Source organism: Oratosquilla oratoria, chromosome 20 (genome assembly GCF_046742065.1).
Source record: "Oratosquilla oratoria isolate Oo_2021 chromosome 20, ASM4674206v1, whole genome shotgun sequence".
Classification (NCBI taxonomy): domain Eukaryota; kingdom Metazoa; phylum Arthropoda; class Malacostraca; order Stomatopoda; family Squillidae; genus Oratosquilla; species Oratosquilla oratoria.
The window spans coordinates 16,232,807-16,259,220 of record NC_134796.1 but is presented as its reverse complement, the minus strand read 5'-3'; the positions used below and the strand labels follow the sequence as shown (position 1 = coordinate 16,259,220).

The following is a 26,414-nucleotide window of genomic DNA, read 5'->3' as shown; positions in this document are numbered from 1 at the left end:
CTCTCGCACCACCCCATCCATGTATAAGTTGAACAGCCAGGGCGACATAACGCATCCTTGACGAAGTCCCACCTTTACTTCAAACCACTCACTCTCTCCATTTCCAATCCTAACACATGCTCTACTACTCACATAAAAAAACTTGACAGCTCCCAAAAGCTTTCCTCCTATCCCATAAATCTGCATAACCTCCCACAGTGCCTTTCTGTCTACCCTATCATAAGCCTTTTCCAGATCCATAAAAGCCCAAAAAACATCCTTCCCTTTTCCTATAGCTTTCTCACATATCTGTCTTACCACAAAGATCTGATCTACACAACCTCTACCCGTCCTAAATCCACACTGTTCCTCACCAATTACTCCCTCTGTTCCTCTCCTAATCCTCTCAATTAAGATTCTCCCATAAGCCTTCCCTACTACACTCAACAGGCTAATCCCTCTGAAATTACTACATTCACACTTGTCCCCTTTTCCCTTGTAAAGAGGAACTATACAGGCACTACTCCAGTCCTCCGGTACTCTACCCTCTCTCCAGCAAACATTAAATAATCTCACCAACCAGTCCACCATCACTGAACCTCCCTTTTTTAGACATTCTGCATGACATCCATCCAGACCAGGTGCCTTACCTGCTTTCATCATCTTTACAACTGCCTTCACCTCATCCTTCCTTATTTCTCCTCCATTCTCCTCATTCATCACTCTCATTTTCTTCGTATTTCCCACTGCAGCTATCTTTCCTTCCCTATCCTCCTTCACATTCAGCAACTCCCTAAAATATTCTGCCCATCTTCCCCTCACTGCCATCTCTTCCATTATCAACTCTCCATCTGTACCTTTTACCTTTTCTTCCCTACTTGATTCGCCTCCTCTTCCTCTCTTAATTTCTTTCCAAAACATCTTTTTATTACTTTCAAAATTTTCTGTCATACTCCTACCCCATTTCACATCTGCTCTCCTCTTTGCCTCCTTTACCTTTTGCTTTACTTCTCTTTTCTTTTCTTTGTACGTCTCATATGACTCCCCTATATATACTGTATATATAAACATATATATATATACATAAATAAAAATATATGTATATATATATATATGTATATATATATAATATATATGTATATATATAAACATATATGTATATATATATAAACATATATATGTATATATATATATATGTATATGTATATATATAAACATATATGTATATATATAAACATATATGTATATATATATATGTGTGTGTATATATATATGTATATGTATATATATATATATGTATAAATATATGTCTAATATATATATATGTATACATATATATATACATATATATATATATATATTTATGTATATATGTGGGTACATTGTGACAAGTTGATTAAGGTGGAAAAAGAAGTCACGGGTCTAGTTCCGAGTTCTTGAGTTTATTCCTGACCGGTTTCGCTCTATGCTTCTTCAGAGGAATGTGACTCTGGAGTGAAGCTGGCGGTATACATATTCTGAGTAAGACCGCGTTCCCTCCTTGGAGGTGGGTTACATTTGGTTGTTCAATGGTTTCTAATTTTTGATACAATGGACAATAGTGATAATATAGTATACAATAGATTGTTGTGATGTTATTATAAAACAGCTCCGGTGTGTGTGGAATGTTGATCGAGGGTGTGACAGTGTAAGTGAAGTGAGTGGTGTAAAAATGTGGGAATCCTAAAAAGTGTCATAAGATAACTTATAGTATTAAATAATATAAAGATAAATATCCAGATAAATAAAATTAAATAAAATGAAAATACAAATATAAATAAATATACAAATACAAATATAAATATAAATAACAATAAATAAAAATGCGCTTATTTAAAGTGACATGACATCTCATCGCATATCGTTGTGTGACAGAATGTTATAAAAAAAAATACGTACATATACATATATGGTACAGTTTTACATATGGTACTGCAAATAAATAAATAAATAAATGGATAATAACATATTTGGACATATTCGGACAGAATAAAAATATAATAATAACAATAATAATAATAGTGTGAAGTGGGCAACGTTCTCTTTGACACATCATTGTATGACCTAAGGTATAGATTAGTTTATACTTAAGATAATAAATTGTAATTTAATTTAAAATGAAGCAATATAAAATGAAACAAGAATAAAACAATGAATAAATAAATAAATGCCTAAGAAATATATAGTAAAAATAAAATAAAAATATAAAAATAAAAATAAGAATAAAGATAGAAATACGAACTGACCGGCCTCAAGCCCTCAATCCAGGAAGTGCGGACGTTTGGGCACCGGATGGAGTTTTTCGTTCTATGTGGGCGCTGTTCTGGGGCAGGTTCTTATGGCTGCGTATTGAGCTGTGAATTTTTCCCATTTTATATCCCCTAATTTTTGGTTTATGTTGGCATTGGTTGTTATGTATAGGGCTTCAATCACCTTCCTTTGTCTTTTTGATAGACCTTTCTTTACTACCTCTGCCTGTTGCCAGTCGGGAAGATGTCTTTCCTGATCCACGTGGCCCACCATCGCGTTTGAGAGGCGGTGGTACCTTAAGTCCGCCTTGTGCTCTCTTACTCTGGCATGTAGGCCCCTGTGACTCTCACCATAATATGACTTGTCACAGTTGCCACATGGGATCCTATATATGACGCTGAGGTCGTTTGTTGTTTTTGATGTTGGTGTTACTAGTTGTCTGATTCTCCTTCCCGTGTCATTCACTATTTCTAGTCCTAGTGGGCGTACAGCATCCCCCAGTGTGCGTGAAAATTCTGAGCCCGGTACGACTAGGTATTGTTTGTCCTGTCTGTTTACTGGTTCTCTCCGTTGCCTGATGTTTTGAGCTTTACTTAGGGAAGTGGATAGTAAGCCCTCTGGATATCCCAGTGATGTGAAGGTGTTTGTGACGCGGCGGATTTCTTCCTCGAGGAACTCCTTGCTGCAGATCCTCAGAGCTCTGAGGAAAAAACCGATGACCACTCCTGTTTTGGTTCGTTCGTCATGTGCACTGTAAAAATGTAATAGGTCATCTTTGTTGGTAGGTTTCCTATAAACTCTAAAATGTGCTTTGTTATCTTTTCTAATAATCTCCGTGTCGAGGAAAGGCAGGCGACCAAGGGACTCAATCTCCATAGTGAATTATATATTATCAGTTACTTCATTTAACTTTGACAAAATCTCCTCAGTAACTGTCTCTGCAGGGGAAATGAATAGGCAATCATCTACATACCTTAGCCAATGTGAACCCTTTGGGAGGATTTTTAAAAAGTGATCCCTCTCTGATACCTCTAGGTAGAGGTTTGCTGCCACTGCACTCCAACTGATGGTATTCTTGGTTGTCAAATCTGAAAGAGCCAAATCTCATACATTTTTCTGTGAGCTGCATGTAGTCTCTTTTGCAGATCGGTAGGCTATTTTCGTCGATGGTTTGTAGTGCTTCCTTGATAGCGTTGATGGCGCCTTTTATGGAGACATGGGTAAATAACGATGTTACATCGTAACTGATTAATCTTTTCTGTGAAAAGTCTATGTTGTTGAGTTTCTCGATTAAGTCTGTGGAATTTTGGAGATGCGTACTACTGATGTTACCAAGGGCGGACGATAGGGGTTTGGCTAGGATTTTAGCTAACCTGAAGTAATGGGTCTAAGCGGTATCTCCTGTTTGTGGATCTTGGGGAGTCCTTTCAAGGTCGGTATCTTGGGGTCTTCTTCTAAGAGATGTAACATTTTCTTACCCTTCTCGGTTCTCTTCAAAATCTTTCTTGTGGTTTTGTTGAACTGTTCCGCTTCCTCTTTTGCTTTGCCGATGTTTTGTTTGGTGCATGTGGACGGGTCGGATAAGAGATCCTCCATTTTGCGTACGTAATCCAATTTATCAAGGATCACTATACCTCCGCCTTTATCAGCTGTTGTGATCAAGATGTCGTTGTTGTCTCGGAGTTCTTTTAGTGCACGTGTGTACCTTCTGGGGATGGCTGGCTCACGTTTTCTCGAGGCTAGTGGGCAGCATAGTATTAGACCCTGTTTGAATCCGTTCTCTAATTCATTGTCCCTCCAATTATAGTTCTTTTCAACATAGTCGGCCGTGGTTTTGTGGTTAATGCCCGTGCTGAACTTCAGACCTAGGGAGAGAGCTTCTTCTTGTATTTTTGTCAATCTGAGTGATGATAGGTTTGTAATCAGTTCGTGCCTCCCAACTTCCTTCCATCGGCTGTTGCTGCACAAATGTTCTAGTTTGTATGTATATATATATATATATATATATATATATATATATATATATATATATACACATACATATACCAAGGGAGGTAGCAAAAAAGAAAAAGGCATAAAATCATTCCCTTCCATTCCATCCCTGAATACACTCCACTCCCCTCCACCCTCCCCCTTATATATATATATATATATATATATATATGTATATATATATATATATATATATGTATGTATGTATGTATATCTTTTTTCAACCACAAATCACTTTTAATTCCATGCCATCGCAGTCGAGACTGATAATCGCTCGATGGAGGCATCCGTTGGAAATTGAAACGTGGACGAGCCGAGCTAACCCGTAACAAAGTTACAGTGACGTAAACCAATACGCTATCAAGAGATATCTTTACGTCACTGTAACTTTGTTACGGGTTAGCTGGGTTCGAATCCTCGGCTCGTCCACGTTTCAATTTCCAACGGATGCCTCCATCGAGCGATTCTCAGTCTCGACTGCGATGGCATGGAATTAAAAGTGATGTGGTTGAAAAAATATATATAAATTGATCACTGGGAACCATGCAGTGTATATGTATATATATACATATATATATATACATATATATATATATACATACATATATACATACATACATATATATTGCAAATTGGATTCTAAAGGAGTGCAAAGAAGAACTAACAGACAAAATACACATCTTAATAAACAGCTCACTCAAAGAAGGAAAGATACCCGAGGACTGGAAAAACGCTAACATTGTACCAATACACAAAGAAGGAAACAAAGAAGAACCCACCAACTATAGGCCAGTATCACTAACAAGCACCATAGCCAAAATTTGTGAGAAAATAATCAAGAATAGATGGGTAAAACATCTGGAAGACAATGACATATTAAACCCAAGACAATTCGGATTCAGACAAGGAAGATCATGCTCCACAAACTTAATATGCTTTTACTCAAGACTAATAGACATAGTGCAAGAAAGAAATGGATGGGCTGATTGTGCATTCCTAGACTTGCAAAAAGCCTTTGACAAAGTACCACACAGAAAACTACTAAAAAAACTGGAACACATAGGAGGAATACAGGGAAACCTACTAAAATGGATAGAGGACTTTCTGACTGGTAGAAAGATGAGAGTAGTGCTCAGAGAAAAATATTCAGACTGGAAAGAGGTGATCAGTGGAGTACCGCAAGGATCTGTGCTGGCACCAATAATGTTTGCTATCTATATGAATGACATGGATGAGGACGTGAACTGCTACATGAGCTTCTTTGCCGATGACGCCAAACTGCTAAGGAAAATAGAAACTGATGAGGACTGTGAAGCACTGCAAGAAGACCTAAATAGGGTATGGAACTGGAGTCAGAAATGGGAAGTGGACTTTAATACTAAGAAGTGTAGCATAATGGAGTTTGGAAAAAGCAAAAACAGAATATCAGGAAAATATACAATTGGAACCAAAGAAGTAAAGAAAGTAGGATCCGAAAAAGATTTGGGAGTAATTATCACGAACGACTTGTCCTATGATATACAGATTAACAAAATTGTCGGGGAGACTTACAACTTGCTAAGATCAATAAAAGTGGCGTTTACATACTTGGACGAAGACATGATGAAAAAAATATTGGTTACATTGATAAGGCCTAGATTAGAGTATGCAGCGACATTGTGGTCCCCCAGTACCAAAAAGAATATAAAGAAAATAGAAAGAATCCAAAGAGCAGCTACAAAAATGGCACCTGCACTTGCAAACCTATCATACGAAGAGAGATTGGCTAAACTGGAGTTACCGACACTGGAGCAAAGAAGAGAGAGAGGTGACCTATTGACCATCTACAGAATCATGAAAGGCACAGAGGTACTCGATAGTGAGAGCTTACTTAACTGGGACAAAAGAAACACAAGAGGACATGGAAAGAAAATAAAAAAACATAGCTATAGAAGAGAACTGAAGAAAAACAGTTTTCCTCATAGAGTTTTGGACACTTGGAACAAACTGGACAATGGAATAGTATGCGCAAAAACCATTCATGAGTTTAAAAACAAACTAGACACTGCAAGATACAAAGGCGGGACATCACGAGCATAGCTCCCCTTCCCGCAAAATACAACTAGGTAAATACTAGGTAAATACATACATACATATATACATACATACATACGGCAGTTAGCAGTCGACTCAAATCCTGCGGGTCTAGATAAACCCCGTGATTTTAGGATTTTGTAGCCTCGATAGCGTGGGTTCGAGTCCGGGGACAACTGTCGGAAATTATGTGATTGACATCGTCGTCATTAGCGATTCTATTCAGGTATTACAACGACGAAAGTCCATCAAGGATACGTTCCTTTTTCACCACTACCAATAGGTCGGCTTGGTCCTTCGTGAAATTGAGATTAGGACGGCAGTTAGCAGTCGACTCAAATCCTGCGGGTGTAGATTATCCCCGAAGTTGAAGAATTTTATAGCCTCGATAGCGTGGGTGGTAGAAGCATTGATTTGCTTACGTACAAGTCCTGGGTTCGAGTACGGGGACAACTGTCGGAAATTATATATATATATATATATATATATATATATATATATATATATATATATATATATATATATATATATATATATATATATATATATATGGGTAAATGTTCAGTTTTGCACCTGGACGCAATATAGCAATAGAAAATTAATTATTGATTTTGTAAATGATAATGTGTCAACGTAATATGCAATTTTCTTGGCGGAAATAAAAAACAAAAAAGTTGCTAAAATAGATTTCGTAAGTAACGAAGTCGCACTGGACGAATGGTACGCCATGTTTGTCATGGTAGATGCCGACGTCGAAGAAATGAAAGGATGATAAATTCGTCTAACCTAACCTAACCTAACCTGTGTTTATTAAATCGGTACCTGCAATTTATAGGTCATCCGGATCGTCCTCGTCGCTGTCGTCGTGAGAGACGTTGGCGGGCTGTTCAATCACTCAGAGTGCGGGGTATATAGTGTTCTTGCAGTTTGAAAGCATGCATAGATTTCAGCTCCATAGCATTCCTTCAAGAATATGTACCTCGCGAGGTACTGCCGGAAGTACCGAGGCCGTACACCTTGTAACTGACATTTGAACTAGACCGGGCAGACGACAAACACTTGACAGAGAAGATGGCGTCCCGATCCTATGCTAGCGACTCCGTTCGTTAATATATTTGCTTGTAGCAAGGTATTTTTTAGTTTTATTTCCGCCAAGAAAATCGCATATTACGTTCATACATTATAATTTGCAAAATTTATATTTAATTTTCTATTGCTTTATTGTGTCCATGTGCAAAACTGAACAAATACCTATATATGTAAATATGTATGTATGTATATATATATATATATATATATATATATATATATATATATATATATATATATATATATATATATATATATTCTCTGAAAACATGAATGACCAGAATTCTTCCAGTGCTTCCTTTGGATACCACTACATACACCATTAATGCCCTATCAACCACCCTGCCCCGTGTATTTATGTTTGGATCTCTTCTTAAACACTGCTGTCTTAAACCCCCTTTCTAAACACATCTCCAACATCATTTCTACACAATGATTCTCACTTGACACCTCAGATGTTTCTAATATTTGCTCTTTTTATTTCATATGCTAGTATTGAGATAACTCAACACCACTACATTTATATTCTTCCCAAAACTCTTGATTCATTTAGAATATATATAAAAAATTACCATCATATTTACTTTTTTCACTACCAGGACCGTATGCAGTCACTAGAATAACTTTGAAGGCACTTCCATTCCACCTTGCACTTTCCTAATTCATCTCTTACCAGCAAAGACAGGCCTCTTCTTCCTCTCCTTATTCCTAACACCTTCCCCACCACAATACCAAATTCACACTCATCCTTCCCCTTCAACTTAGTTTCAGGTAATGCTGACACATTTATTATCTCTCACACACATACTGTCAATCTCTTCCCTTTTACTTTCATCTATACCACAACCGAGCACATTTGATGAAGCAAACATTAGGGTTCTGTTTGGAGTCCTCCTTACAGACACTCTTATGCCTTGACTTTTCATTAGATGTACATAGACATAACAGGATCCTGGAATCCGTAATTTTATCTTCCTGAATTGCCTTTTATAACATGCATTGTCATGGTGGCAGAATTCCCACCCCAACCCCTACTACCATAGGGGATGGTCATAGAAGTGATAAAGATCAGTTTCAGGGAAACAAAATAAAGGAGGAACAGCTGTAGTACAAAAGCAGCATCACTCCTCTACGGGTAGGGATTTTGTCTCAAACTTACTTTGTGTGGCTACAGTCTATAGGGGCAACTCAAAACAGTAATATACATTGGCTTCATAATACCATGCAGTCAGTACCCCAGTTGAATGATGTTAAATAAAACTTAACTCTAACAGATTTAGGAAGAATGCCAATCTATTTAAAGGGGCACCAAATATTCATAATAATCCAATTTCTCAAAGTAGTGAATTTAATGTTTTACATAATCAGATTATATTATTTCATAAGAGAGAAAAATGAAATAAAGATTAGAAAAATAAGGTTAATATATGATAACATTACATTAGGATGTAATGTCATAGGACAAAATGTCGCAATGGGATGTAATGACAGTGGAGGACAAATGATCACGATAGGAATTAATGATGGTGGAGGACAAAATATCACGATAGGATGTAATGATAATGAAGGAGAAAATATCACGGTAGGATATAATGTCAGTGGAGGACAAAATATAATTTTAGGAAGGGATACCGGACAGAATGTCAATGAAGGACAAAATATCATGATAGGATGTAATGACAGTGGAAGACAAAAGATCACGATGGGATGTAATTATAGTGGAGGAAAAAATATTACGGTAGGATATAATGTCACTGGAGGACAAAATATAATTTTAGGAAGGGATGCCGGACATAATGTCAATGAACGACGGGAGGCCGGCGTGAATCACGGTGATGTAGGGGGACAAAATGTACAAAAGAGATCGGATGACCGTGATCGACCAGATGTCCGTGATGGGGGAAATGTTAATTTTGAAATGTTAATGAGGCATTGAATGTCAATGAAGGACCAAATAATAATATAGAGCAAGGTATAAATAAAAAACAAGATGATAATGCAAGAGATGATATTGAAACTCAAAATGTGTCAAAAAGAAATAATCACGAGTTTCTTAAAACCATGTACTTTAATGCTCGTAGTATTAGGAACAAATTTCAAGAAATACAGGCGTATGTCAAAAGCGAAAATCTCGATATGATAGGAATAACTGAGACATGGTAATAGTACAGAGTTCCAAGCAGAATTTAATATTGCGGGATTTAAACACTTTCATCAGGATCATGCTTGTGTTTTAGAGAAAGTGAAACAGGATGCATATGATAGTTTGCGGGTTGAGTTAACCCAAACAAATGGACAAAAAATGAATATAGGTGTAATATATAGGCCAAAGACATTATCATTAGCAGACGACAAACTGTTATTTCAAGAACTGTCTAGTTTCTGCAACCGGGATTTATTGATAATGGGTGATTTCAATTTTACTGACATTGATTGGATGACCCTTGAACATGGCCATGTAGGTAGTCGCTTGATTGATTTTCTTGGTGACAAATACTTAATTCAGCATGTAAAAGAGCCCACAAGATATGGAAACTTACTCGATCTATTGATCACTAGCTGCGAAAGCATGGTAGCTGATGTAGAAGTCGGTGAATCTGTTGCAAATAGCGATCACAACTTAGTTAGATTCAAACTCCTAAACAATTTTAGAATAGATACTTGTGTTGCTAAAATACCCGATTTCAGTAAAGCTCAGTTCATAGGACTACGCCAGGAGCTTCAGCTTACAGATTGGGAGGCAAACTTAAACGAAAGACCTGTAGATCAGATGTGGGAAATATTTCAAAATACGCTCACTAAGATGATTCATACTTACATTCCTTTTAAGGACAGACGTCCCCCAAATCAGGCTCGCCCAAAGTGGCTCGACAAATAAACTGAAAAAAGTATTGCTAAAAAGAGACAGGCCTATAAGAAATATAAGTGCTCGGGTGCATCTAATGACTATGAAAGTTATGTATCAATACAGAGATATTTAAAAAAGACAATAAGAAAAAGAAAACGACAATATGAAATGAACATCGCTGATAAATCCAAAGAGAATCCAAAAAAATTCTATAGTTACATTAGAGATAAAAAGGTTGTTAGGAATCACATTGGTCCACTATTATCTGATGACGGTCAACTTGAATATTCAAATGAAGGAATGTGTAATATCTTAAACAATTATTTTAGCTCGGTATTCGTAAACGAAACACCTCAAAGTGAATTCCAAACTGAAACCTGTGAAAAGTCTAGGGTAAACTTACTACGGTAAATATAACAAAAGAAAAAATTAAAAGGTGTATAGATAAACTCAAAGTTAATAAAACACCATTATCAGAGATGCTATCGAACATCATTTAGAAAGTAACCGTTTGATAAATGATAGCCAGCATGGTTTCAGGCGGAAACGTTCTTGCGTGACTAACTTACTCGAATTCAACAACACAGTTATCTCGAATTATGACAAAAGTAACAATATAGATTTAATATATCTAGACTTTGCAAAAGCATTTGCTACCGTCCCACACGAAAGACTACTTACTAAATTAGCTTTACACGGAATAAGTAGTAGCCTATTAGGTTGGACTAGTAATTGGGTGAATGGTCGAAAACAGAGAGTTGTTTTAAATGGAAAAACTTCTAGATGGAAAAATGTTACAAGTGGAGTTCCTCAGGGTTCCGTTCTTGGACCACTTCTATTCATAGTATATATAAATGATATAGACCATGGACTAAAATCTACTGTTTCCAAATTTACTGATGATACAAAACTGTGCGGAGTGGCAAATGATCACTCAAACCAATTAGATATTCAAGAAGATTTAGATCAATTACAGCAATGGTCTGAAAAGTGGCTAATGAAATTTAACACAAGTAAATGCAAGGTAATGCACATAGGTAAAAATAACAGTAAGTACGATTACAAGTTATTTGGAAATTCGTTAACAAAAGTGGATAGTGAAAAAGATCTCGGCGTAATTATCAGTAACGACCTCAAATCATCCAAGCAGTGTATTTCAGCCTCTGAGAAAGCAAATAAGATTCTAGGACTGATTGCGCGATATTTTTATTTCAAAAGTCCATCACTCATTAACAAGCTATATAAATCGTTAGTTCGTCCACATTTGAAATATGCTGTTTCCGTATGGTCACCGAATCTCATTAAAGACATTGACAAATTGGAAAAAGTACAACGGCGAGCCACAAAACTGATTCCAAACATAAAAAATAAATCATACGAAAATCAACTAAAACATATGAATCTGTTTTCCCTAAAAAAGCGTCGACTCAGAGGTGTCTTGATACAGGTCTTTAAGATGTTAAAGGGAATTGACAACATCAAAAGTGACAAGATTTTCACAATCAATGAGAATCAGACAAGAAACAATGGTCTCAAGCTGTCCGGAAATAGATTCAATTTGGAAGTAGGTAGAAACAACTTTGCCAACCGTGTAGTTAATTAATGGAATAAACTTCCTGCACAGGTAGTGCAATGTAGTTTAGTTCGAACCTTTAAAAATCATTCAGATAAACACCTAAGCAAGATGCTGTAATGATTATAATTTACTTATATTATTTGTTTTTGTTTTGTTATCATTTGTCTGTCTGATTTTCATTTATTATTAGTTATATGTCAATTTATTATTATTTACTATTACCTGTTTGTTTATTATTTAACTATACCTATGCATTTATTTATGCATTTTATTTATTTACATTATTATAGTTTTTATTTATTATTTTATCATTATTATGATTTTTTCGCATCCGACCTAGATATGGGTCAAAAGGTCTCCTGTCGGCATGCTCGGCCTTTGTAATCCTTTGATCTTCACAAAACTAGAGTGACTGGGGAAATTCCTGTCCAAAATGTTTGGAAGTCTGGACTAAACGGAAGAAATGCGTGAACGTCCTTGCTCCATGGCACTTAAGTTTAAAGTTACCCTTGTAATGGGCATGTTTTCTCTTACTGCTCAGGCCTACCACGTCTCTTGTACGTGAAGGGTGGATTCAAGCAGATCGTTATTTATTTATTTTTATATTTTTTTCATGGTTTTCGGTGGTCCAGAACTGTTCATACATGAAGGCAGGAGACTTTGTCCGTGGTATGCCACTGCAGTGATGAGACCCGGAGAAAGCTGATGTATCACATACACGGTGGTGCCGAAGTTACCTCAGGTCCTAAGGTGAACAGCGGTCGGGTGCAGTTACTCAATGGATACCTTTCCTAACCTCTGCTGCTGGTGCTGTACCAGATTGTATAAGTAGGAAACAGTAGTCTTCTTTCTTTCCATCTCATTGGCGACGAGGGTCCTTCTGTACACCAAGGTCAAAAATGTATATATTTCCTGTTTCCAGTCTTTTCTTCTCGAACTGATGGAGGGTATTTAAATATTGAATGCGTACCTTCGTCATGTTACTGTCTATTTAAAGACTGACCGCCTTGTTTTCAGCCAGCGGGCTGGCCTCACATTTGGTGGCGCCAATGAGATTAGGTAGGGTGGTGACTGGGTAATTAGCATAGTGGCGGTTGGAGATGGTGAGCACTTCACATAGAGTCGAAATTGTATAAAATAGTAGATGCCATATCCGATTACATATTCAATAATTGAGAATTTTCGCGAATTAATAATGCACCTAACAACTATGATCTCCGAAAACATTGTTGTGTTAACTATTGTTTACCTTCCAAAATTTAGAATTGATGAGGGACGGGAGTATTAGACTAAATTTTATAGTGAACCCATATTGTCTATTATATGTTCATTATTATTCTAAACATCATATTAATGTAAACATCTCTTTGTACTGCTATGTAATTGAGAGTGTGCAAGGTAACGGACCCGTATTTCATATGAAGAAATAAGAGCCACCCAGAATAATGGGGAAAAATTATATCTTCATATTCTCGACCAGTGTCGCAACACCACCAAGAAACGTTACCAAGGAGGAACTTAAGAAGACAATAATTGTAAGACTGGTTCTTCCATTTCAAAAGAAATTGGGTGTTAGGGTACTATAAAGATGCAACAACACTATTAAGGAGACCATCTTCTACAATAGCCCACCTAACAACAAAGGGGTTGTATACAAGATTCCATGTTATGACTGACAGATTTTTTGTTATCTGAGAAAACCGTGGAATATAAAGAGAATTTCGGGCCTTGTCAATGTATCGTTCATTCACAATCACGGTCCACGCACACCTATCCTTTACCTTCCTTGTTCAATAGACATTCTCATTTTACTCAAGGCTCCCTTCAACTCATCCACATTACTTAGAAGAAGCTAGGGTAAAATACAGAAGGAATAAACAAGAGGGACCAAAAGAACTGAATAGCAAGTATCACCCGACGACACATGGATCGATACCGTAAACCGTCCTGCGCAGGGTAATTGAAAATAGAACATGAATTTCATGATTTTACACATATACTTGATGGGAGTAAGTTGCAGGATATAAATTTCAAAAGTAGTAATGGTAATATAGAAAATATTTCATCGATACAACATGGAATAATTTTTTTTCGTATTGTTTGTTTACATCAGTCTGCGCAGTGATCAGATTGGGAACGCCTCGCGCTACGGATTGTCAACACCGTTGAAATTATCGTTATTGTGGTAAGGACAGCTGAAAACATTTCTCAGTTTGAAGTTCTAAAACATACTAATTGTAACCAAGTAATAATGGCACTGGTTCAAACGGTGAAACAGCTAAAATTGAGATAAGTGGTTTGAACTGTACGAACTGCTGTATGTTACTATGTATCGATATTTTTTTCTCATTGTACCGATCCTAGGTATAATTTCTCGAAGTGAAAATTAAAGCATAGGTTTGATGGCATGTGTGTATGACAGGAAGAATGACAGTTCGTAAACCAGTATCATGCAAACACCTCTTTCATTTCTTGCAAGTGAAAGATCTATTTTTATTATGGAATGGAAACATTAGGTGAGGTTAGAATAGATTACCTATTGTATTGGACAAAGTAAGTTGTTAGATATCTGTGCTTGCGTGATTCTGGAATTTTACCATGATTAGGTGTGTGTTAGGCTTCTGCTTTTCAAGTGTATGATTTCATGAATAACATTACCATTAAAGACTAATTTCCAAGAGAATAATTATCACATTTAATCATTGACCCATTTAACTTTACTATATCTCCTTTCTGTTAGTCTGATATCATTCCAGTATCATGCAAACATGTTGTTCAATGATTTTGTTTTTGCATTTCAAAAATCTATTTTTTCTATGGAATGGTTATGCTAGTATTTAATACATGTACAACTATTAGACAATGTCAGTTTCATGTTAAATATCCGTGGTTGCATTATGCTTGAATACTACCCAGTCTGTGTACTTAAGGGTCCTCTTTCTCTTACAAGACGGATTGTTGAATCAAAGCACACCTGTCAAAGCACACCTGTCAAAACCGTATCAGCTACCCTCACCTAATTGGAAAAATGTCCAAAGTGTGGTTATATTATTATTTATATTCAATATTGGAATTTCATTAGCAGTCTTACTCCACTCGGAGGATTTGTGAGATCTTATGAAGAGCATTAGATATGAAAGTCATGTTTCCCTTTTTTTCTTCCTTTTTTTTTGGGGGGGGGCAGAAACATGTTCCTCATTCCCCTATTTATCCAGAGAGTGGATAGTAAATTTGTCCTTCATAAGCATAGTACTGTATTCCCAGTGTGGTGTTTACAAGTAATAAATAGACGTCTTGTCTTTTGGCACCTTTGGGGGCTGAATGGATGCTGAAATGTTAAATTTCTTGAAACATCAATGTTTTTCTAGTGTCATTTTTGTGAACTGTTATTTTTGTTCATTTAGTTTTCCATGATTTATTTATTTTATTTTTTATATATATATAAATATATATATATATATAAATATATATATATAAATATATATATATATATAAATATATATATATATATTTTTTTTTTACAAAATGTGTCTTAGGACTGTGTCAAAAGTCTTACTTGTATCAGTTACTACCAATAATTTTTTGTAGGCCCAACGACAGGCAGAGTACCTACCTATGGTGATCCTGCAAGATGGAGTTGCCCATTTTTTAAAACCAGTCAACTCCATTAGGAGGTACATTCTTGAGGGGCTGACTCTGCTTCTAGACTGGGTCCAAAATCTCTGTAACAACTTCACCCATATTTCTTGCACTTTTTCACTCTTACCTTCTTCCATGTTACCCTACTCATCTTGTGGGACAGTATGAATAATTTTAGTGTTTCATAGTCTAATAGAAACCATGTATAATTCATAAGAAAATATAATTACTAAAAGTACATTATAATACTGTACTGAAATGTATGAAAAAATGCAATACAAAAATACATGTGGTATCAAGAGCACTGACAGTATATTTGCAAGGCCAAGATATGTAGGGGAACTGAGCAAGGCAGGGGAGCATGGATCATGTGGAATCTTGTGTGATGTGATGTAATATACCCAGACCCCTACTATATAATTCAGATTTGTGTCCAATATATAAATAGTTGTCTGGAGCATTTTAAAGATTCTGACTGATATAATATCTTGAATGTGGAAGGGCAATCTAGAAAGGGTTTAATGTGGTCTACTTTGGAAGTCAGTGGATACAACATGAAATGGGCAAATGTCCTCTGATGTATGGTTTGTGAGTAGCATGATATATTCTGCTCAGAGAATTGGTCAAAGGATAAAGATTTAATTATAGCAAGTCACTATCGCATTCTCAAAGTATTTTTCACGTGTGTAAAATGGAAAGTGAAACTTTTACCATCCCTTCTTGATAAGTATGTGTATTTAATCAAAATAATCAAATGGAGGGTCAAGTCTTGATTCTTGACTTGGGCCTCCATTTAACTTACTCTTCAATCAGCTAATGCAAAGTTAATTGCAGAATGGGAGGTGAAGTTCTCCCATTCCTTTCTCTATTTGAGTATGTATATTAAACTAAATTTTATATACTCTTGAACCTCCATTTGACATACTGTTGAGTCCCCTAATGTATGGTTAATTGGTTCTGTATTGCAGCTGTGGCTGAGAAAAATTGTCTTAAAAATAACTAAACCAATGGGAAAACTACAATTTGATTCTGGATCATAGTCCATAGTCACCTTTTCACTGTTGGCCTGTCTGTCACTCCCACTGTCCATTGGAAAATCTGCCTTTGTCTGACACAGCATCAAAAGTATGCAGCTGTTGACTATGTCCATTAGGCCTTCATCAACCTCAGAACAATCAGGAATTTGGCGAGTAATTGTTAAAGAGTGAGCTGAGGTTCATGGGTCAGCTGGCAAGAAAACTTACCTGCTGTTTTTTAATTTAGGGCCCTGGCATCATGATGTTCCATACAAACTCATGCATCAGGTAACTCAACTGTATCTCCATGTAACAGATTTTGGGTGTAACAGGGAAAACATGGCAGTCCAAATGTTTGTCCATATTTTTAAATTCCCACACTGAGCAGACAATGGTCACTGATTTCAGAATTGTCTGCTGGTGTATGGCAGTATGGATGGTGCATTGTTTAATCTCGTATTGTGTACACTTACAGTCCGCTGGTCTAAGCTTTTACCTAGATTTTAGTAGACTTTTACATTTGTTTGAAACCAAATATGTATAAATTTTACTTTATTTTATAATTGTTGGGTTAAGGGAGTACATTTTGGATGTTCATTTCATGGCCAATTTAATATGACATTACAGAAGTGGCACCTGTATGAAGAGGATTCCCTAGTTACGTATTTTCTTCTCTTTCTGCCCACAATGACACAACATACTCCCACACAGTTTTGTAAGTTAAGGTTTTGTAAGACAGAATATGGTAGTGCATTAATCACTGAAGATCACATTTAGAGTAGTCAGTGTTCTAGAAGTAATGTCATTTACGAATCATGGTGGAATGATAAAAAAAAACATTTTAAACCCCTCCCCCCATTATACTCTATTGTTATAGGATAAGTTAACCCCAGTTTTTATTTTTGACCCATGGTATGAATTTCAAACATTTATTAGAGGAGTTCAGAATCACCTTTGTATGGTTTAAGTAATATTAGTGCAAAGATTGTGCATGTTTGTACATTTAAATTTTATGCCCCCATAGTAATCAATGACACATACTGTAGAAATAGGAATCTGTGCCAGTACCTTGTCAATAGAGATCTACATCTTTTCTCTTAATTGGTAGGTTTGTGTGCATTAGCTCTTTTAAAGTCCCCTGTACTGGGGTATTGACTGCATAATTATGTGTAGTCAAGAATTTGGGGACCTTAGAAGCACCCCTATGGACCAGAGTCCCACAATATTCATCTATATCAGAGACAAATCACCACTAGTAGAGGAATACTTAACTGCGTATTTACTTATGATATTTTTCTATCCCTCTGGGTGGTACTGTCGCAGCCTTGCAGGCAGTGCTGGTTCCGAGGGTGGAGCCATGGCCTGCAAGTGGAATTGTGCCATTGCCAACCAAAATACCATCCATAGAGCAAAAGCAAACTGCTGCAACTTCCTCCTCTTCTTGGACGTGTGACCCCAGAGAGCTGGTACTTGGTCTCTGGAACAGATCTAGAAGCTCATTATATCACTCTTCCACTTCCTTGCAATCAGTTTTTAGATCTTTCTTTTTTTTTCACATGAGATCAGTACTTGAGTGATTGCTCTCCCTCACTTTCTCTTAACTGGGGACATTAAAATCAACCCAGCTCCCACATTTGCCCAACATGCACAAAACTCATGAATTACACATGCAGATATTGATCTAATGCTGTACATGCAGTTCCTGGGTCCTGGGGTCCTCTGGTGGTTTGTTTTGCTTCAGGATTGGTATTATACTATTGGTACTACTCCTGGTTAAACATCCCAAATGTCTGGAAAAGAGCTCATATGATACCAATCTTGAAGCCAAATAAACCACCACAGGACCCCACATCATCATTATTATCCACAATATCTAAGGTGATGGAAAGATGTGTTGCAGTAAGAAGCAACTCAGAAATACCTACCTCCCCGAATCAACATGTTTTCAAGGGAAGCCACTCTACCATCATTCTGCATACAAGCATCACATAATAAGTACTTGAAGAATTCAATGAAATTCCCCCCAGAAAGAACAGTTATGGTTGCTATCGATGTAAACAAAGATTTTGACAAGGTCCCCAGACACATGCAGACATTATACCACACAACTTACAAACATTCACAGGTATGAACTAAATTCTCCATAATTTTTTGTTCAGATGCAAAAACTTAAAATTTGAGTTGAGTGCCTCTGACTAGTTCATGTTTACACTGCTAATCAGGCAGCCTAAGTGCCACCTGCTTACTTCTGAATGGAATCAGATGTACTGTACTCTGTTCATACCCTGGAAGTGATTTTATCTTGGAATACTGTGCAATCCAAAATGGTTAAGACATATCCTTAACAATGACAAGAACTGGTTAACCAACTTTTTAGCAGGAAGACAATGCAGAGTAACCCAAAACAACTATATCTCAGGTACAAAAATTCTAAACAATGGAGTCCCTCAAGGTGCAGTACATGTACTAAAATCATTACTGTTCAATCCTGTCATGAGTGAATTACCAACTCCTGAACCAGAACTGAACCTGAACCCATGTTCTCTCATATACAGATGACTTGATGATAAAACCCAGCACAACAAATACAAAATAGCAGCAAAAAAACACTTGACCTACTTGAACACTGTCTCAGAAATAATAAATTGAAAGCTTCATTCGAAAAATCAACAGCAACACTGCTCACTCCTGACTACCATGAAAAAAAAACGCATAGTGGAATTAAATGGCCAAAGCCTTCCATTGGAAAGGAACCCAAAAATTCTAGTTCTAACATTTGGTACTCATGTGACAATCAGCCCACATATCAAAGAATCAACAATAAGACTAACCTGTTGAAAACCATTCCTAATACAAAATTTGTGAAACAAAGAAACTCTAATAGTGTTGGATATAGGTTATACAATTATTGGATTAAAAACAGAAATGAGAGGGAGTAGGAATCATTTTCCTAGCCAAGAAAAACTTAAATGTAATGAAGGTTACTAAGGGTAAAAACAATGTGGAAATGATCATGATAAAAGTCAAAGAGAGAGACATGAAAAGTATAAAGTTTGTGGTGATTTATGTGCCCCCAAAAATGGGCTCTTGGAAAGAGTGAGCATTGAAAAATATTAGATGATACAAGGTATTCATTAAATGAGATACTAAAGGACGGAGGTAAATTGGTACTTATGTGGGGTTTTAACTGTAAATAAATCTGTTGGGAGATGACAGTGAAGGGTGGAGAGGACCTATGGGGAAATGTATTACTGGACATTACCATGGAACATACAATGACACAATTGGTCAATGAAAATACCTGATACAGAAGTAATGAAGAACCATCAAGACTGGATTTAATATTTACAACAGAACCTGAGATTGTGGATGAAATTGAATACAAGACCATTTGGAAAGAGTGACCACATACTAATAGACGCTGAACTAAAGAAAGCAATATATATGGAGAGAAATGAAAAGTACAGAAGAGGAAGATTGATGTACAACAAAACTGACTGGAAAATTTGAGAAATTATTTCAAAATGCAAATTTGGAAAAATTCTACATTGAAGAGACAAAAGTGGAAGAGAAATTGGCAATCTTGATGGAAATCTGTAATGGAGTGAATGTACCAAGGCAGAAGCAAGAGGTGTATATCAAATGTTGGTTCAACAGAAGATGCAGTGAGGCAAAAGATAGAAGAGACAAAGCTTGGAAAAGATGGAGAAAAGATAAAAAACCTGGAAAATGGCAAAAATATATGAAATATAGAAATTAATATGTAAAAGTGTGCAGAAAGGAATAAAGAAACTGAAAAAGACATCATAGATCAATGTAAAGTTCAACCCAAACTATTATATAGATGAATGTTAAACTTGAAAATAAACAGGAAATGGTGAAACAATGCCAAGGAAATACAGAAGATCTAGAAATGGCTGAAGTCATGAACAATCGCTTCAAGCCTGTTTTCACTAGAGAAAAGTACAGCATTGGGATGAAGGAAGTGAAGTGTGATCTCCCATGGGGGGAATAATAATGACACAAAAGGAAATAATGGATCAATTAATGAACCTTGACTTTAGGAAATCACATGGCCTGGACGGAATTGCACACTGGATATTAAAAGAATGCAAAGAAGAACTAATGGACAAAGTATACAACATAATAAGTTGCTCACTCAAGGAAAAATACCTAAGAACTGGAAAAATGCCAACATTGTACCAATGTATAAAGGAGGAAATAAGGAAGAACCAACTTATTACAGACTGGTCTCCTTAACAAGTACTGTAGCCAAAATTTGTGAGAAAATTATCAAGAATAGATGGGTAAAACACCTGGAAGAAAACAATATAAACCCGAGACAATTTGGATTCAGACAGGGAAGATCATGTACCACAAATTTAATCTGTTTCTACTCAAGACTACTAGATATGATACAAGAAAGGGATGAGTGGGCTGATGTGCTTTCCTAGACTTACAAAAAGCCTTTGATAAAGTAACGCATACAATAAAAAGGAAAACATAGGAGGGATACAAGGCAGCCTACTAAACTGGATGGGGGATTTCCTGCATGGTAAGAAAATGAGAGTAGTACTCGGGAGAAAAGTGTTTAGGTTGGGAGGAGGTGATTAGTGGAGTTCTGCAAGGATCTGTATCAGCTACAATAATGTTCGCTATTTATATGAATGACATGGATGAAGATGTGGAATGTTACAAGAGCTTCTTTGCAAATGATTCTAAATTATTGAGGAAAGTGAAAACTGAAACAGACTGTGAATCACCTCAGAGACCTAAACAAGGTTTGGAAATGGAGTCAGAAGTGGGAAGTGGACTTAAACATTAAGAAATGTAGCACAATGGAGTTCAGGAAAAGTAAAGAAAAAAAAAAGAATATCAGGACAATATAAAATTGGAACTAAGGAAGTTAAGAAAGTGGGATCTGAAAAAGACCTGGGAGTAATTATCTCAAATGACTTGTCCTCTGATAAACAAACAAAATTGTTGGAGAATCCTATAACTTGCTAAGATCAATAAAATTGGCATTTACCTGTTTAGACGAAGAAATGATTAAAAAGATATTAGTCACACAAATAAGGCAGAGATTGGAGTATGCTGTTACACTATGGTCTCCCAGTACCAAAAAGAATATAAAGAAAATTGAAAGAATCCAGAGAACAACCACAAAAATGGCCCCAGCACTTTCAAACTTGTCATGTGAAGAGAGACTAGCTAAATGGAAGTTAGCAACTTTGGAACAAAGAAGAGAGGTGACCTACTGACCATCTATAGAATCATGAAAGGCATGGAAATACTTGATGGAGAGGACTTACTAAATTGGGACAAGAGAAACACAGGAGGACAAGGAAAAACTCTCAAAAAGGATAGTTATAGAAGAAATCTGAAAAAAACTGTTTTCCACACAGTGGCGGACACTTGGAACAAACTAGACGTAACAATAGTGTGTGCAAAAACCATACACGAATTTAAGAGTAAACTAGACACTGAGAGACACAAAGGCGGGACTCCATGTGCATAGGTCCCCTTCCTGTAAGATACAACTAGGTAAATACACCCAAGTAAGTCAACAAGCCCTTTGATAAAAACAAACTCAACACTGGTACCCCAACAATAACCCCCAAATGTAAGTCCCACAGAGAAAATCCTTCCACACAAGATAAGAACCACAACAGGATGCTTGCACCCAGGACACCATCCATCATTAAGGCAGTACCAACACAGAATAGGCCTGGCCTCAGATTCAAACTGCCTCAGATGCAACCACCACACTGAAGACACCTCATAATTCTATGCCTCACATGAACAGTCCCCAGACAACAACATAAAATCTCTTCTCTCTAAGTAATTTATGGTTCCTGATGGAGGCTATTGCCAGTTTCCTGGAGGTCTTCTGCAAGAGAGACTAGGGGAAATGGATTGAGTTATTGGTATTATATGAGTACTTTTTTCAGATGTTTTGGATGTTGCTGTTCACCCAGGAGTGATTGAAAATATTCATGAAGGCCAAGGTGTTTGAGGTGGATGTCTAGTGAAATAAGTTTGCCATTCTTTTTTTACTCTTAGAGATTTCTTTTATTCATAAATGCGTGGGTTGAGCAAAATCACTAATGATTTGAGACTTCCATTCAATTTTGTCCAAGCCACTAGTCTAGGTTGCCTTGGTATGATTGGGTGTTTTTTGCAGCTGTTTTGTCATTTCTGCACAGGGACATTAAGGCATTATTTGTGAGATATAAAAAAAAGAAAAAAAAGAGACACCCTCATCTCTCCGATTTTGCTAAAATTTGTTTAATAAGCAGTTTTAGAGCTCTAAACATGTATCTGAAATTCAAAAGTCAGTCTGAACAACCATTCAGGAGCTGTGTCTTCAGATATTTTGAGGTCATATGAGAGGTCACTAACATTTGGTGATCAATGACTAGGGCGATAAAAGTCATAGTTATATAAATGTGTATATATATATATATATATTTAGAAGCAGAAAAAGACAAGGAATACAAATATCAGATTTTTAGAACTCTAGGTTGAAAAATAAGAAAAAATTCCACTTTAGCAAAAATTTGAGATCAAGATTTGACCCCTGGGGTATCTAAATTGAAAAAAAAATTATAGATGAGAAAAATGAAGGCATAAGCTTTGGCTATTAGAATCAGCAAAAAAAAAAAAGTTTGTTTATGCTAGTATTTTTCATCTAATTAACACAAGTGAGTGTCATATTTATATGTCTCAACTGTATATATTTTTCACACGTGTTAATTATATGTAAATTATGAGCATAAACAAACTTTTTACTGATCTATAGCCAAAGCTTATGCCTTAAATTTTCTCTTCTATGAATTTTTTCAATTTTGATACCCAAGGGGTCAAATCTTAACCTCAAATTTTTGCTTAAAAAAGTGGGATTTTTTATTTTATTTTTCAACCTAGAGTTCTAAAACTAATATTTGAATTTCTTGTCTTTTTCTGATCCTAGATTTATATAACTGACTTTTATTGCCCTAGTTATTGATTGCCAAATATAAGTGACCTCTCATATGACCTCAAAATATCTGAAGTAATATCTCCTGAACATTTGTTCAGATTGACCTTAGAAATTCAGAAATGTGTTTAGAGCCCTAAAACTACATATAAACAAAATTTCATCAAAATTGGGGAAATGATGGTGTTAGGCACTTGTTGATCTGACAGAGAATGCCCCATTAGTTATTTTGGTGTCATCATATATGACTGGAAAATATTTGATTACACAAAGTGATGAGCATGTGTGTTGTTACAAGATTGCAATTGTATTGTGACAGTGGTCTGTTGAATGACACAACTATAAGCATTTTGTTGTAGAAATTAAGGATTATTTGATAATAATATGTAATCATGATTTTTTTAAATTGATATACAGTATTCCAGTAGGATGTTAACCCATTGTGTACAATGATGATGTTACTGATTTTATTCTGGGTAATGTCAGGTGATTTACTTAAGCTGAGAATTAGAGCACAGACAAAATATGGTCTCGTACAAGACCCCGTTTTGTCTTGGGCCTGTCCTTTAGCTGAATAGAATTATTTTAATAATTCATAACATAATCTGGTAGCCCCAGGTGGCTGAGGGGTAGTACTCTTGGTTTAAACAAGGATAACCTGAATTGAAATCCCCAAGGCAGACACAAAAATGGGTGCTGGTAGTAAATACTACAAATATGTATGATTACTCCCTGTCAGACTTGCCTGATATCTTACCTGACAACACACACACACACACACTCACATTATTGCAAAAAGATCTAGACACTTATTTTTGCATGGAGCCAAGAATAGGAAATGAAGATTAATATTAAAAAAATGCAAAGTACTGGAAATAGGCAATAGTGGCAAAAGACCATCCTTAAACTATTCCTTGGGAAGTGCATTACAAAAGCAAAAGATGAGAAAGATTTGGGAGTGTTGATAAAAGAAAACCTGTCACCAGACAACAGGATTGTGGGAGAGATGTTGCTCCTTTCCTATATACTACAATTAGGTAAATACATATGAGGAAAGACTTAAACCACTGGGTCTACCAACTTTGAATGAATGAAGAGAAAGAGTTGATATGATTACAATATTCAGGTCACTAAAGGGGATAGATTACATTTGTAGAAGAGATCTCTGGATTAAGGATCATAAAAGTCTGGTCATGATAACTGATTAAGACTGCATGTCTAAAGGATGTGAAGAAATACATTTTTCCATACAGATACATACATAGTTGAAATAGGACTGGAGGAGTGCCTGTATAGTTTCACTTTACAAGGGAAAAGGGGACAAGTGTGAGTGTAGTAGGTTCAGGGGGAATAGCTTGTTTAATGTAGTTGGGAAGGCTTATGGGAGGGTCTTGTTTGAGAGGATTAGGAGAGGAACAGAGGGAGTAATTGGTGAGGAACAGTGTGGGTTTAGGACAGGTAGGGAGTTGTGTAGATCAGATTTTTGTGGTAAGACAGATATGTGAGAAAGCTATAGGAAAAGGTAAGGATGTATTTTGGGCTTTTATTGATCTGGAAAAGGCTTATGACAGAGTAGACAGGAAAGCACTGTGGGAGGTATTGCAGATACATGGAATAGGAGGAAAGCTTTTATGAGCTGTCAAGAGTTTTTATGGGAGTAGTAGAGCATGTGTCAGAATTAGAAATGGAAAGAATGAGTAGATTGAGGTAAATGTGGGACTTCATCAGGGATGTGTTATGTTACCCTGGCTGTTCAATTTATACATGAATGGGGTGGTGCAAGAGGTAAATGTAAGGGTAGTGGGTCAGGTATTGGAGATGGTTAAAGAAAATGGAGAAAAATGGGATATAAGCCAGTTGTTGTTTGCTGAAGACACTGCGCTTGTGGCACGATCAGAGGAGGAATTGAGGAAGTTAGTGACAGAGTTTGGGAAGGTGTGTGAAAGAAGGACATTGAAGATAAATGTGGGTAAGAGTAAGGTGATGAGATGTACAATGGGTGAAAGTGGCAGCAGACTGGAAGTGAGTATTAAGGGAGAGAGACTGGAGGAAGTGGATAGTTTTAGATACTTGGGTGCGAATGTGGCAGGAAAGGGAGGAGTGGAGGTGGAAGTAGAATGTAGATTGAGAGAAACAAGTAGTGGTGGATTAAAAAGTGTAATGAGAAATGAATATTTGTGAATGGATTCTAAGAGGAGATTGTATGAAGGAGTGATTGTGCCGACAATACTGTATGGGGCGGAAACATGGAACGCAAGAGAGGAAGAGAGAAGGAGTTTGAATGTGTTTGAAATGAGGTGTATGAGAAGTATGATAGGGGTTACTAGGCTAGATAGAGTGAGAAATGAGAAGGTGAGGAGGAGAACAGGGGTGGTAAGGGAGTTGGGAGTTATGGTGAATGAAAGAGTATTGGGATGGTTTGGATACATGGAAAGAATGAGTAAAGAAAGACTAGTAAAAGAGGTGTGGAAGGCAGATGTGGAAGGAGTGAACATGAGGGGGTGACCTAGGATGGGATAGATGGATGGGGTAAAAAAGGCTTTGGGAAAGATGAGAATGTCTGTTGAGGAAGGATGGGAGAGGACAGAAGATAGGGGTGAATGGAGAATGGTTTTATATGGATGATGATGTGATGCATGAGGTGGAATGGGTGGGGGATGGGGTAGTATGTATAAGAAATAATTTGATGCAGCCGGAAGGGATTTCACCCTGTCTACTTATCTGCATGAGGGGATAGGGTGGGGTCACTGATTTAATGAAGTGGCCTTGCTGTGGATGTGCTGTGTCTTGCGACACTGCTTCTGACCCAGGGCAGTGGGCAAGATGCAGGGATGACCCGTCATCCAGGTGCCAAGATAAGAGGGTGGAGGGGAGTGGAGTGTGATGGGGATGGAATGGGTGGGAGTGGTTTTTATGCATTTGTTTTTTTGGCTA

The 26,414-nt window shown here is 36.7% G+C and overlaps 1 protein-coding gene across 7 annotated transcripts in view; it reads left to right on the top strand.

Annotated features, from left to right (window-relative positions):
* LOC143036387 (palmitoyltransferase ZDHHC22-like) overlaps positions 1-26,414 on the top strand; it is an 85,078-nt gene that overhangs the window by 12,222 nt on the left and 46,442 nt on the right. For 3 of the 7 annotated variants that reach the window (XM_076203672.1, XM_076203667.1, XM_076203673.1), the window contains exon 1: positions 13,878-14,031. The exons of 1 other annotated variant lie outside the window; for it this stretch is intronic. The gene's annotated coding sequence lies outside the window, so the exon portion shown is untranslated. Of the gene's footprint in view, positions 1-13,877; positions 14,032-17,128; positions 17,217-17,737; positions 17,968-26,414 lie in introns of those variants that run through there. 3 more of the 7 variants (XM_076203668.1, XM_076203674.1, XM_076203670.1) reach the window with 3 other exon arrangements.